General features: G+C 39.4%; 1 long non-coding RNA gene across 1 annotated transcript; it reads left to right on the top strand.

Moving 5' to 3' along the window:
* Positions 1–4,021: 4,021 nt before the first annotated feature.
* LOC117551449 lies at positions 4,022–6,765 on the top strand. The gene is made up of 3 exons (XR_004569790.1): positions 4,022–4,111; positions 4,578–4,653; positions 6,556–6,765. It is a non-coding gene; the product is annotated as an uncharacterized LOC117551449 (long non-coding RNA).
* Positions 6,766–14,122: the final 7,357 nt, after the last annotated feature.

The raw sequence follows: 14,122 nt of genomic DNA, 5'->3' as shown, positions 1-14,122 counted from the left end.
AAACTTCCTTTATAACCTCCTTTAGCTTAGGAACCACTGGACCTCCCTAACCGAAAGGAGAGGAGAAAATGCTGCCCCACAATGCCTTGCAGCCGCAGCATTTGCCATCACAACAGTCGGCCGTTCACGGAAACATTACATTACATTGCATTTAGCTGACGCTTTTATCCAAAGCGACTTACAATAAGTACATTCGACCAGGAAGACACAACCTTGAAGAAAACAGAATCATATAAGTACATCAGGTTTCATAGAGCCAAACATTTCAAGTGCTATAGATAAGCCAGTCCTTTATTAGTATAAAAGTGCTTCGTTAATAGTTCTAACGCTCGAAGTGGAGTCGAAAGAGATGAGTTTTCAGTTTGCGCCGGAAGATGTGCAAGCTATCTGCCGTCCTGATGTCAATGGGGAGCTCATTCCACCATCTTGGAGCCAGGACAGCAAACCCACGTGTTTTCGCCGATGGGAACTTGGGTCCCCCTCGCAGCGAGGGCGCAACGAGTCGTTTGGCTGATGCAGAGCGTAGTGCACGCGCTGGGGAAACAACCGATTATGACCGAGAAATGATATCATGAAAGTTACGGTGCTTATTAAGCATTTTAAAACGTATGTGGTAAGTGCCAAAGTGCTTTTTTCTGAACGTTCATCAGTATTATAATCAAAAAGATAAATATGAACGTTAGTTTTTACTGAAATTATCAAATAAAGTCAACATTTCAGTCTTTACTGAGCTGTGGGGGGTTTGTTTAACTTTTAAAAGATGTTTGAATGGTGATATACACAGTGATAGATGTTAAGGACTAACGTTTATAATAAATACATTTGTATTGATTTTAAGATATTTTCATAGTTCATACAATCATACGTATTGGGATCATTTGTATTAATGTGGACCGGAGGGAGAGGGTGACGACGAGCATAAGTTTCACTTTCCTTTTTTATTTCAATTCCAACTTTGGTCATGAAGAATATGTTTCTCTGTTGTCCACGTTCATAAAGCATAAAAACAGCATCAGAGCACGGTGCAGAGTCTCTAGATGAGTTTACAGTAGTCCCTCGTTCTTATTAAACATCCATGTTGTAGTCCGCTATAAAAAAAACTGTAGTTTCCCCAAAGCAGCAGTCCCAAGCCCCCAGGAAGTGCGCCGGAGTCTGATGAGAATATTCGTAGTGGCCAAACGGCCGTACTACACTTCCGTTTGGTTGCTGGGCCCGGAAACACTTTTTCCCATTGACTTACATGGGGAAAGAGTGGTCTGTAACTCGTTGGATAATTTTTTTTAAAACTAAATAAACAACCCAGTATGCACACTTGTATAGCCCTTATTAAAAACATTCGTTCCTCAAGTTGTAGAAATGTGCTAATAACGTTATTCTGAGAGTTATTTTTCCTCGGCATTATGAACGCGCATCTAACCCATGGGACCGCGCTGCCCGGCACGTTCATGTGATGTGACGTGTTCAGCACTACATGCGTTTATCTTTACCCATGGATGCACAATAACAACGGACCATATCGCCTTACTGCCAGCCCACGGAGCTGTAATAATGGATATATTGCACATGTTTGCTGTAATTCATTATTTGTAAAATAATATACTACATGGGCTGTAGGCTATGATGTAAATCTTGTACCGTAAATGTTGTATTAAATAAAGTTAATAATATTGTAGCGATCCTGATAGGCTACTCAGGGTGTCACTTAGGCATCCCCCGTCTCTCTGCCAATCATAGAGCTGCACCGTGGTGGTGGCTGAGGTGCGGGCCTGTGGTTGGTGGAGCGGACGGGGGAGGGCGGGGAGTTGTGACGTGGACAGTGCTATATCTTGTGGTTGGTTTAGGAAATAAGTGAGTGTGCGGTAGAACCCACGAAGTGTACTTGACCTGTTATCATTTGTCTTCAAATACGAGTTATTAAAGCCTAATAACTACAAGCCTGTCTCCGACTCATCTTGGGAATGTTACAATATTACCGACGTAGATTAACGTTCCTGTAGCTTCTTATTGCACTTGCAATATACCATTAAAAGAGTTGAACGTAGCTGTTTGCTATTAGGCCGACTATATATTAAGTCGTCATATTTATACATATATCAATAAAGATATGTGTCAAAGCTCTAATCAAATTAACAGTTGTATTAATTATAATTGTATATTGCCTGTGTTGTATATGTATACACACAAATGAACAACCTTGTGTTTTTTCAAAAGTTTTACAAGTTGTATTGTAGTGTTTATTTTAGTGTTGTTTTATTCTTATCCACATTTTGATTTCAGAGCACAGGACAGGAGAGTGCTGGGCACAACATCACGCTCAACAGTGAAGCTGGCAATGCTGAACAAAACCAGTTATAATATTTATTCCGCTGAAAAAGTGAAAGCTTTACGAAAATGTAATTAAAAATACATAAGCATTTCAGGTAGAAATTAGCATTTTATATAGAAATTCACAAATATAAGAAATGAAACCTAAAAGAGATGTTAACAAATGTATACCTCTGATGGCTGGCATAGTAGAACAAGGTGAACAAAATAGTGACAAAAAATGTTAATACAATTGATATAGATTAAAAGGTAATATAATATTGATTACAATTATTCTATTAAAAAATCCACCAAACATTATCAACAGGAAAGCCCTCTGAAGGCATGTTATGGTTTGAAAAAAGTTGAGGATGGGGTCCAGACAGTTCAATCAGGAGAGACTTCATTTTGTTTAAAGAACATTTATTGACACATGTCATATGATAAATGTTAAGTCTTTGGCGATTAGACCCCGATCCTGAAATCGTATATCTAAGAGGGGAAATGCAGCCGTGAGCATATAGGGAAACCCCCGGGGTCTAGACACTGGTGATGATGATGCTGAAGATCTGGATTTGATGAGGAGATGGGATGAAGAGGAGGTGTGATGAGGTCTTTGGATTAGCTCTCCTGGTACTGGATATGATGAAAGGAGGTGGATGGGGGGGAGGCGGGCGGCAGCATGAACACCTGGAATCACAGCTTACTGCAGGAGAGGAGAACCATTTTAAAAATTGTAATAATGTCAGCAATACATGAACATATATAACCACTATCTTTCAATTCTGTAATTGCAGGTTTGTTAGCATGATATTTCAAACATAAATGGCCTGTCTTAGTTTAAAGCCCACTCACCACGTCAAGGTGCAGGCCACGAGTGAGGACACAACAACGATCACAAACAGTACATACACACGAGACAACACTTACATACATATAAATAACTTACATATCAAATGTTTGGATAGTTATTTTAATACAATGAATACATTTAACACATTGAATACATTTAACACATTGAATACTTTGAATACATTTAACACATTGAATACATTTAACACATTGAATACATTTAACACATTGTGAACACTAAACTCTAAATAACTAATATACATCTCCAGTGTGGCAATATTGCTGCAAGATTTGGTATCAGATATGAAAAAATACATGTTTAGAATTTTGCGTGTCCATGTTCAGTTCAGACTTGTGCCGCGTTAAGCGTACTCCAAGTAGTATGTTGAACACAGACTTGCAAACAAAATACACCAAATTGAACTTTCAGTTACAGTTGAAGGTACAAATACAACATAATGAATATTGGCTAGAAAGAAGCTTGGGATGTTGCTGTTGACATTCACATAAATCGTTCCACTGTTGAAAACCATGTGTTGCGTTGCTTAACAATAAATAAACAGAGGACTGTGACATACATTCAAATACAAATATAGAAGAAGATATAGAATAAATAAGTTAACTTACAACAGTCATAAGGAAAAGAAAACACATACAGAGCTCATACAGAAGGAAGTATAGAATAAAAAAGTTTACTTACAACAGTCATAAGGAAAAGAAAACACATACAGAGCTCATACATATATAGAATAGTATAGAATGTGGATTGCCGCCACAGGAGATGTTGGAAAGAGAGGCTGAATTTAGCGCAGCCCAGACCTAAATCCCCCGCGCCCCTCCCCCTTCACACGCGGTCACGTTCAGTGTTCACTGTCACGTCACTGAGGCTAAAGAGACAACGCTTTATATATACAGACAGTCTATGCTAACAACCGACAACAGTTTGCTCCAAAAGGTAAGAGACGAAAACATATTTATTTTCTAACCTGCCTCCTTAATGTCTGTATGTAATGTAACATGTTCTCATATAAAACAGTAAAATAAGCCAAACCACTCATCAGCAACCGCTACTGTGGCTAAGCTAATGTTGGGTGTTTGCACAGTAATTTTCCATACTTTTCATAGTTAACCAAAATGCTAGAAATGTATGCATGCCAGCAGTTCTGCAATGTTAACTCTGTATGCATTAGCTAACTTTCTAGAAACCAGCCTTGCATTTATAATTCGTTTTATATATATATATATTTGTATTTAAAATCTATAAATGTGAGATGAAAAAACTAAAAATGACATGTCTTTTTCACAACTAATTTCCAATGCAATGTCCCTACCATTGTAAACGACGATGCATACAGAATCTTCAAGAACACATATTATTTTAAAGAGGCGTGAAGAGCTAATCATTTGTACTTTATTTATAGATGGCAGAAATAGCCGGATCGACATCCAGAGAGGAAATCCTGAAGGAAAGTGGGCCTCCCGCCATACTTGGACAAGGTGCTGTATAGTTTTTATAAGAATTTTTCAGTAGGGCCTGGCTCATTTCGTGGCATCTGCAGGCAGTGGCAAGTCCTTCCTGCATATGCCACAGAGGCCACTACTCTGTGGTAGCTGTGGCAAGTACTTCCGGCATATGCCACAGATGCCACAACTTGCCGAGGCATCTGCCGCTGCTCAACGGGAGTTGCCACAAGATGCCAGAGTAAGAGAACGTTTACGGTAGCTGCCACTCGCCTTCCGTGGCAAATGCTGCTATTTAAATCCTGTATTTATCGTGTAAAATGTCGCTGTTTTGGCATGACTTTATCGAACTGATCTGTACACAGGACTGATGATCTGTGCACAGGGTTGGGTTGTAACTGAATACATGTAACGGCGTTACGTAATCAGAATACAAAAACCAAGTAGCCTAACTGTATTCAGCTCGCGTTACATTTGGAAAAACAACTAATCCGAATACAGTTACTTTCGTAAACCTGAAGTGAATACATTTTGGAATACTTATTGGAATTATTGGTGGAAAAGTTTCCTCACAAAATGTATGAGAGATGAGAGAGAGATCTCTTTTTAAATATATTGAAAGTTAGAAATGGAGATGGTTCGATAAAACGTGCAAGATAACGTTTATGTAGCATTTCTTTATTGTCGAAATGATGACATTTCATAACTGGATCAAATCAAAGTGAATGGCCTGCTGCTGCTGAAGGCATGGGGCAAATATAAGTCCTTTGCCTAATTTATAAAGTAAACCTTAGCATCTCACTAGCAGTGGCAACTGCAATCAGTTACAGCTGCCCTAAGTCTGTAGCCAAGTCTAATAAGACCAGTGTACACGTTGCTGTGTCAATACAGATATTTATTTGTTAATTATTTGTCTTTACTAGTCATACACCTGGTTTATCGTAGCAAGCAGTGGAAACTCCCCTCAAGAAGCGAAAATTGCCAAGGGCGTTGCAACCCTCACTCGCCAATATTTCATCATAAATATAGCACGTTTGTTTATTTTAGCAAACCATGCTCCAAGTAAAATTGAATAGAAATTATAATGTTTAAAAAAAATAGAGATCGGACCATCATCAGTCCTGTGTACAGATCAGTTCGATAAAGTCATGCCAAAACAGCGACATTTTACACGATAAATACGGGTTTAAATAGCAGCATTTGCCACGGAAGGCGAGTGGCAGCTACCGTAAACCTTCTCTTACTCTGGCATCTTGTGGCAACTCCTGTTGAGCAGCGGCAGATGCCTCGGCAAGTTGTGGCATCTGTGGCATATGCTGGAAGGACTTGCCACAGCTACCACAGAGTAGCGGCCTCTGTGGCATATGCCGGAAGGACTTGCCACAGCTACCACAGAGTAGCAGCCTCTGTGGCATATGCTGGAAGGACTTGCCACAGCTACCACAGAGTAGCGGCCTCTGTGGCATATGCCGGAAGGACTTGCCACTGCCTGCAGATGCCACGAAATGCGCTTGCTGTCTCTCGAATTTTTATTCATTTTGTTTCAGTAATTTTTTGATTGCATACCCTTTACTTTCATATGGCAAAAACAAATATATTGTACCTTATTTTTACATCTGATAAGTGAAATCAGTTGATTGTGACCTTATCACAAAAAGTCAGTGACTTGATACATCCTGCTTCGTAATAATGCATGAAATCGTCATGCATTATTTAATGTAATATTAATATATAATCTTAATCCTTATAAAGTTTCATCATGATTCTATATACAAATATAGAGTTATATGTAATATAATATACAAATTAAACTTGTGTAGTCTTAAAAATATGATGAAAATGATATGACAACTCAGGCTACATGTACCGCCTTTTTCTAAAAGATGATCACCAGTAAACACTTTTTTTTCCTTTTTCAATATATTTTATTCTATCTAGGTCCCAATGTGTGGATAATAGGGAGCAGCTACGTTAGACGTGGGGAAGAAAGAGCCAGACACACCATGGGAAGCAACCTGGGTGTCAATTGCCGTGTGTGGTGGTTTGGCAAGGGTGGTCTGAGGTGGAGGAACCTTCTTCCCTTTTTCTATTAGTCCTTGAGAGGAAGAACAGTCCCGGATGTCCTGCTCATCCACTGTGGCGGCAATGACCTTGGCAACATCAAAGGTGTGGAGCTTGTCACAGCGATGAAGCAGGACCTGCTTTCCCTCAGTGACAACTTCTCAGAGATGAAGATAATTCTATCTTCTATCAATGAGAGATGTCACTGGAGGAAAGCCAATCCGGGAAAGCTGAACAAGGACAGAATGTGGGTGAACAGAGAGATGGGTAAATGTGTTAGTGGTTTGGGTGGAGAGAGTGTAAGGCATCCTTGCATTAAGTTTGACTGCCATGGCATATTTCTAAGAGATGGAGTTCATTTCACCAATTTGGGAAATGATATGTTTTTAAGTAACCTTAAACAGTCCCTTGAGGCTACAATCTAAAGTGGTTCTGCATTTTGGATTCTAGCCTCAACAGGATATGTATATTTACAAGAATAACTTTTAAATTTGACAGGGCAGTCCTCCTTGTAAGGATGTCTTCACTTACTCACACTATTTTTTTTAAATGTGTAATTTAATTAAATTGTTCGCTCACATTCTGTGTTCTTCCTCTCTCTTAAACTTTAGTCCCCTTCTCTTTCCTTCACTCATCTTAGTCCCCTTGTCTTTTTCTCTCTTTCCCTCACTCATCTTAGTCCCCCTGTTTTGTTTCTCTCTTTCCCTCACTCATCTTCCCCAGCCTCACCCAGCTGTGGTGTGTCTGTTCTCTTTCTTCTCCATTTTGGATGCTGCCCAGGAGGAAGCACAGCCACTTCAAGACACTGGTATGGGCCTACGTGCTGACGACACAATGTCAGGATTATTATGTCATGTCACGTGTCTATGTCTAGGTGTGGGTGTTTTTCCGTTCTCCTTGTCATGTTTTCCTCCCTGTATATTGTCTGGTCTCTTTTCCCTGTGTTTTCATGTCTGTCGTTAGTTTCCCTGGTGTGTCTAATTTCCTGATTGTTTTCACCTGTCACTCCTTGTGTGTCTCCTGTGCTCATCAGTGTCAGCCCCGCCCCTGATTGTTCCCACCTGTGTTACCCCTGTGTTTAAATTCCCCTGTCTCCCAGTGTTCAGTGTCAGTTTGTATTGTCTCTTGCCATGGTCAGTAGTGATGGCGAGATGAAGCCTTATGAAGCTTTGAAGCTTTCCACCATTCCACCAATTGGTTCGCAAAAGGGTTCATCTCATGAGGCTTCATCATGGGCTTCATTTGAACACAAACCCCCCTGTTGGTCAAAGTGTGTAAAACAGGCAGATTGGACATCTCAACAGTGTGCTCTATCTCATACCGAGTTCCCATTGAGTAAAGCCTTAGAATACCTCTAAACAACGAACATTAAATCATATTTTCATGTTAACAATATTGTATTTATTACAGTTTAATGATTGTGATTGAAAATCCTAAGGAGGCTGCTAAACATTGCAAAGAGGGATTTGTATTCCTTAATAATATTCGTAAACTTAACCATGTTGTAGCCTGAGAAAGGCTAAACCATATCAAAGAATACATTTATTAACTACATTATCTCATGTAGCTGTAGCTTTTATAAACAACAAAAAATACGTATTGTTCAGTCGTTGAACCAGGGACCCTGCGGTCATGAGTCAACTGCTTTCCAGCTGAGCCACAGCACACACGCTGAATCTCCTTGAAAACACTGTAAGATATGTATTCCTGTATTTATTGATGTTTTTATTCCTATATTTATTTATGCTTGTATCTATTTATACTTATGACATGTTCCGACCTCTATATAAGTGAGGGTCTGAGCTCTCTTGATTCCATCGTGTCACCGGGCCCGGGTACAGGAGGGGTAATATGGTTCTTATTATACATCCATGGGTATTATGAGCGTTGTGGTTCAACGGTTCAACCGATCTGAATCGCTTCCTGAAGCAGTCACGTGGTATTGACAGGCAGCGAGGCTTCGTTTGTCATCGATGACGTCACTGGCCCAAAACGATACAAGCCTCGATACAGGCTTCACAAAAAGCTTCTGGGATTACTCGACACACGATCCGAAGCCTCGGCGCAATACGTAACATCACTAATGTTCAGGTATATGCTCTTTTATGCTCAAGAATAGTTTTGTTCCTCACTACGTGAGCGATTTTCCTTTTGGTCTCATTTTTTGTCATCTCATCCTGAGATTAGTTAGTGACCTTTTATTGTTCATCGTGTTTTCTTGGAAAAATAAAGTATCTTACCAATACTTTACCTCTGTCTCCCTGTCTGCAATTGAGTCCAACATCCTAAGTGCCTGAGATCGTAACAGACAACCGTCATCGGCCAGATCACAGACGGCGACGAGACGGCGTACAGAGAGGAGGTCGAAAACCTGACATCTTGGTGCCAGGATAACAACCTCCATCTCAACATCAGCAAAACCAAGGAGCTGATTGTGGATTGCAGGAAGCAGCAAAGAGAGGGACACGCCCCCCATCGCCATCAATGGGACTACGGTAGAGAGTCAGCAGCTTCAGGTTCCTCAGTGTCCATCACGGACACGGCTGCATCACGGCCTGTTACGGCAGCTGCACCGCCCTCAATCGTAAGGCTTTCCAAAGGATGGTGAAAACTGCACAGAACATCACCAGGGCGGAGCTGCCATCCATGGAGGATCTTTACTCCCAGCGGCTCAGGAAGAAAGCCCTCAGTTTATGTTTATTTTAGAAATGTTTTGGCACATTTGTTCCTATTCTGCTAATGGTATATTGCAGGATATTTAAGTCTCCCATGTACTTTTTTAATTAATAATAGTATGTTCATCTTGATGTTTAACTTGTAATATTGTAATCATCTTAGTTAGAAATGATGTTTCCACCCCATCCTCTGCTGCTGAATGATTTTATATATTGTTACTTAAAGTGCTTGTCTTTGATATTATAATGATTACACCAAAAAATCACTCTTTGTGAGATTCATTTGTTCACATTTTTCCCAGCCACAAGATGATGTTCATTCATTGGAGGCCTCAAAGCTGGGTGAAGGTATTGATGCACGGATCAATGCAATCCTTTACAACAGCATTCCACTATGGTTGGGGATGTCTAAAAAAAGGAGAAATAATCTTAAACCAAATAAGTGTCGCAATATAGGGAAACAAACTGACAAAAACATCAATTAGATCAGAATACATTTACATTGTTACAGCAGAAAAGAGCCAAAGACAGCCTAATGTTACTTAAAGTATGCATACAAAAAGTATTAAAGATTCAAAACAAGAAATTATAATTAAAAACAAATACACATTTCACAAAATACACATCCTGTAACAGTTTGGAGGATTTAGCAGCCTGGTATATTACACAGTTTTAGCGGCATATTTATATATATATATATATATATATATATACACATGGTTGGTATTTAAGGGGTGTTGTACTGTGATATTGGTATTTATGAGAACATTTTACACCTTTCCTTCAAGTATTATACGTTTTAGTTACTTGTGGGCTACTTAACATGAATAATCACAGTTACTATCCTTTTACTCCATCACATTTCAAAAAGAAATAGGCTATTGTTATTTTAACTCCACCACAGTAATCCACCGTCAGCTTTACTTTTTAGATAAAGTTTTAACTCACAATTGATCATAACAGGCTTCAACATATACATTTGTATATATTACCAAGTGGTTTCATGTACAACCCACACAAGTATCATGCTAAATGAAGCTCTGTTGCTTGGATATCACTAGATCCTGATGTCAGCGTAATATAAAAGTACATAACGATTGATGTGTAAGTTAGCATCATTTACTAGCTAGCCGCTAGCTGCTAACTGCCGCCTCGTTAATATAAATCCAGTACCATGCTGTCATGAACGCGCGGTGCTGTTACGTGTACGCAAATTCACGTGCTTAATGTGAACGAGCCTTTTGGGCGGCGTGGTTAAAGTTGCGCATGCGCTATGAGCGCACATACGGGTACTTCTCAGGCATGCCGGGTAATCTGTGACGTTTCGCTCTCTCAAAAGTTGGGCCATTTTGTCATCATGCGCTAATGAGCAGCTCTCATAGGAATTAATGTGGCCCCGCCTCCCACGCTGTATCCCGGGTTGCGTTCCGATAATCCAAAATTAGCTCCTAAATTCGAACCCTATCTCCTATTCCTTGACCTCTGAGTGAAACGTCACGGGGTTAAGGGATAGTGGATAGGAGAATTCAAAAGGACTTAGGAGAAGAGACTGCGGTGCTTAGAGAATCCGAATGCACTTTCACTATCCGACGTGTTTATGATGCGCCAGCGGACGTCATGAGTGTGCGTCTACTGCTGTGGGGAAACTATGGAAACTACAGTTTTCTACAGCAGACTACAACATGGATGTTCAATAAGAACGAGGGACTACTGTAAACTCATCTAGAGACTCTGCACCGTGCTCTGATGCTGTTGTTTTATGCTTTATGAACGTGGACAACAGAGAAACATATTCTTCATCATGACTGTAGAGGAAACTTCTGTGTAGCTATGCAGTGGGAGTCACCGACTCAGGAAGGAGACACGGGAAGAGCAGTAGCTTTGATGTCAAACACATGATGGTTTATTTGGAGTTAATGGCCGGAGGATTCACATCACAAGTCCAAGAGTCAGAGGTTCTGACTTCACGGTAGAGTTGCCACGTCAATTCTGGAGAGCCTCTCTCTTGCCAGCCCATCCAACTGGTTTCGCAGAGAGTAAACAACATATTTGAGAAGATAGCCTAAACAGTGTGGGAACACTGAGCTACTTGCGTCGGACACTTATGACCTCGAAGATTTCACCTTGGAGTCCACAAATACAGAGAAGGAAGTGTCCCAGTGTACCCACAACACAGACCATCTGTGACCCAGTATTGACCGGTCACAGAATGGGAACAATAACATTATTGGCTAAGCAGCCTGTGTCCTTAAAGAAGGTAAACAGACATCAAGGTTTGTCCTGTATGTTACATCTTGGCGTCTATGACAATTATTTCCATAACAGTCCTCTCTTTTTATCATTTATGATAACCTAAACACATTAGTCTAATAATAATTTGGTCAATAATTAACTCAATAGGCGTCTCCAGATTCGAGTGTGGTCTCACCTTACATTAATTACATCACAAAGTAGAATAAGATTGAAACATTCAATCACAATGATTGATACAGCCAATCATAATAGGAAAAATCATCTCTCATCAGTGTTTGATCATCTTTTGTCAAAAGCATAATAATGAACACATAAAACACAGGTGCACAATGGCTAAATATTTGTTTTAAACTAATATCTTTTATCATTTACCATTAGTTAATTTCATTCATCAAACTATAAAACAAAACCAGCTTGCCGCTTTAAAGATTTACTTCAAGGCAATCACTAGTCAAAAGCATTTTAAAACTCAGGATCGTAAGAGATCCAGCTACAAATTCACAGTTAGAGTATAGAATTCACAATGGTGATTTGATCAATCTGTAATCTGCAAAAGTGCAGTGTCCTCAATTTTAGGATTACTTTTATGTTTACTTAAATACGCTTTAGTCAAGAGTAAGGCACTTAGTGAAATCAATATATTCATTTTAGTCAAGTACATTGTTCAAAATCTGAAAAGGAAAAGTTAGGCAAATATTCAAAGACGTTTGTAAAAACCTGGAAAGGAAGGATTAAACATTTTTAAACCTTGAATTATTACATTTGTAAATGCTACCACTGATCTGTACCAAATTAAGTCTATCAATTATTCCTATTAGCCATACTTACCTGAGCATCTACTTATGGTACTTGGAAAGGATTCTTCTGTGTTTATCTAATGTTGAATGTATAATATCAATTTCTTTAAATTATACTTCTCTAATTTGAGGATCAAATATGCTACATAATTGTTATATGAAATATTATAAATATTTGTTTTGGGCCAAAACTGAAATTAATCCAGTACTTGAAACATCATTGTAGGTCTTTCTATGCATGGATAATACATTAAAGAGTAGTGTTGTTAAGCCTGATTGCTGGACGATAAAGGATATTAACATTATCTGTGATAATAGTAGAAATATCTTATGATTCAATACTTTATAATCTGAATACATTTTGTTTAGTGCGAAAGTGTAATCTGATCCGGCAAAAATATATTTATCACCACTATTCAACACATGTCTGGTCATTGGAAATATAAAGACAGTCATTAATTGTACATCTGTAAACATCCAAGATATAAAATCAATTCAAAGTTCATCTTTGTACGAGAGCTGGAAAAACGTGTCCTTCAGTCTTTCTGACTCGTTCTCCTCCTCTCTTTATGACAACGAGTGTCTGGTGTGTGTAAAGGCATCCTGATACTGTAGATTAGCACAGAGGTGCTGATTGGCTCAAACTCTTCCTCAGAGCGCCATATTTAAACCCCCCAATTGCTCTGCTTTTGTGTGGCTCATTCAGTGAGCACTGTAGTTGATCCCCCCGGTGAAACGGAGGCTCATCCGCCTGCATTCCTTCTGCTATCTGCTTGAGAGCAGTGCCAGACAAAACTGCGTATTCCAAGTGGCGCATCCAGGTCTCCCCCCGTGATGGGAGAGGTTAGGAAGACATCTGATCCTCCAAGAAACAAGGAACCTGGTATGAAGCCTCTGAAGTCCTCGCTCGTCCCGCAGGGTTGTCTGCCTGAGACCACCGCGCAGAAAGGTGAAGAAGCATCCCATCTCCTCAGATAGTTGAAGATTAGAATCCTCTCATCTCGAACGACCTCGTGCCTCCTTGCCTGTAGATGGGGTGCCCTCTGCAGCCGGAGAGTGTGACCCTCTCTCTCTGACCCTTGGCCTTCAGAGCTGTCCTAGTTATTGGGTTAACACTTGATAGGGATGTTTTCCTGAGTGCAGACAACTCAAGGTAATGGATTAGCACATTATCATTTAAATACAAAAATAGGATAGGCCCCTCAGAATTATTTGGGAGCCTTCCTGATACATGTACATGCATAAATGTAAGGTTTGTGTTAGTCATTTAACATGCAAGAATCATATACTCATCAGTCCAAAGCAGAGAAATGTTATTGTAATTTAAAGGTGAGCTAGTCCCTGCGGATATCACCCCTTCTCAATGATTCTAAATGTTATATTAATTCACCATTTACCGTTTGATAAAAGATTAGTTTATCAGAAATATTTTCCTCTTCCATAAAACATAGGTTTGAGAAATAAATGTTCCAATATAAAATCAATTACTCAATATAATTGACTCTTCCCTCCCTTTTCTTACATATGTCTCATATGAAATAATAACTTAGGAGTCTATTTAAGCATGGTGTAGTTTATAATCTATTAATCGAGAAGACTCAGTATCACCTGTGTGCAGCTTACAAAAAAACAAACAATTGTGAGAAACATATATTATGCAGGAACTGTATACCTTTGTTGAAAAACAAAGCATAGCTGATTTGGGAGGAAAAGCTTCTT

Source organism: Gymnodraco acuticeps, unplaced genomic scaffold (assembly GCF_902827175.1).
Source record: "Gymnodraco acuticeps unplaced genomic scaffold, fGymAcu1.1, whole genome shotgun sequence".
In the NCBI taxonomy this organism is placed as follows: domain Eukaryota; kingdom Metazoa; phylum Chordata; class Actinopteri; order Perciformes; family Bathydraconidae; genus Gymnodraco; species Gymnodraco acuticeps.
This window is presented reverse-complemented; position numbering and strand designations above follow the sequence as displayed.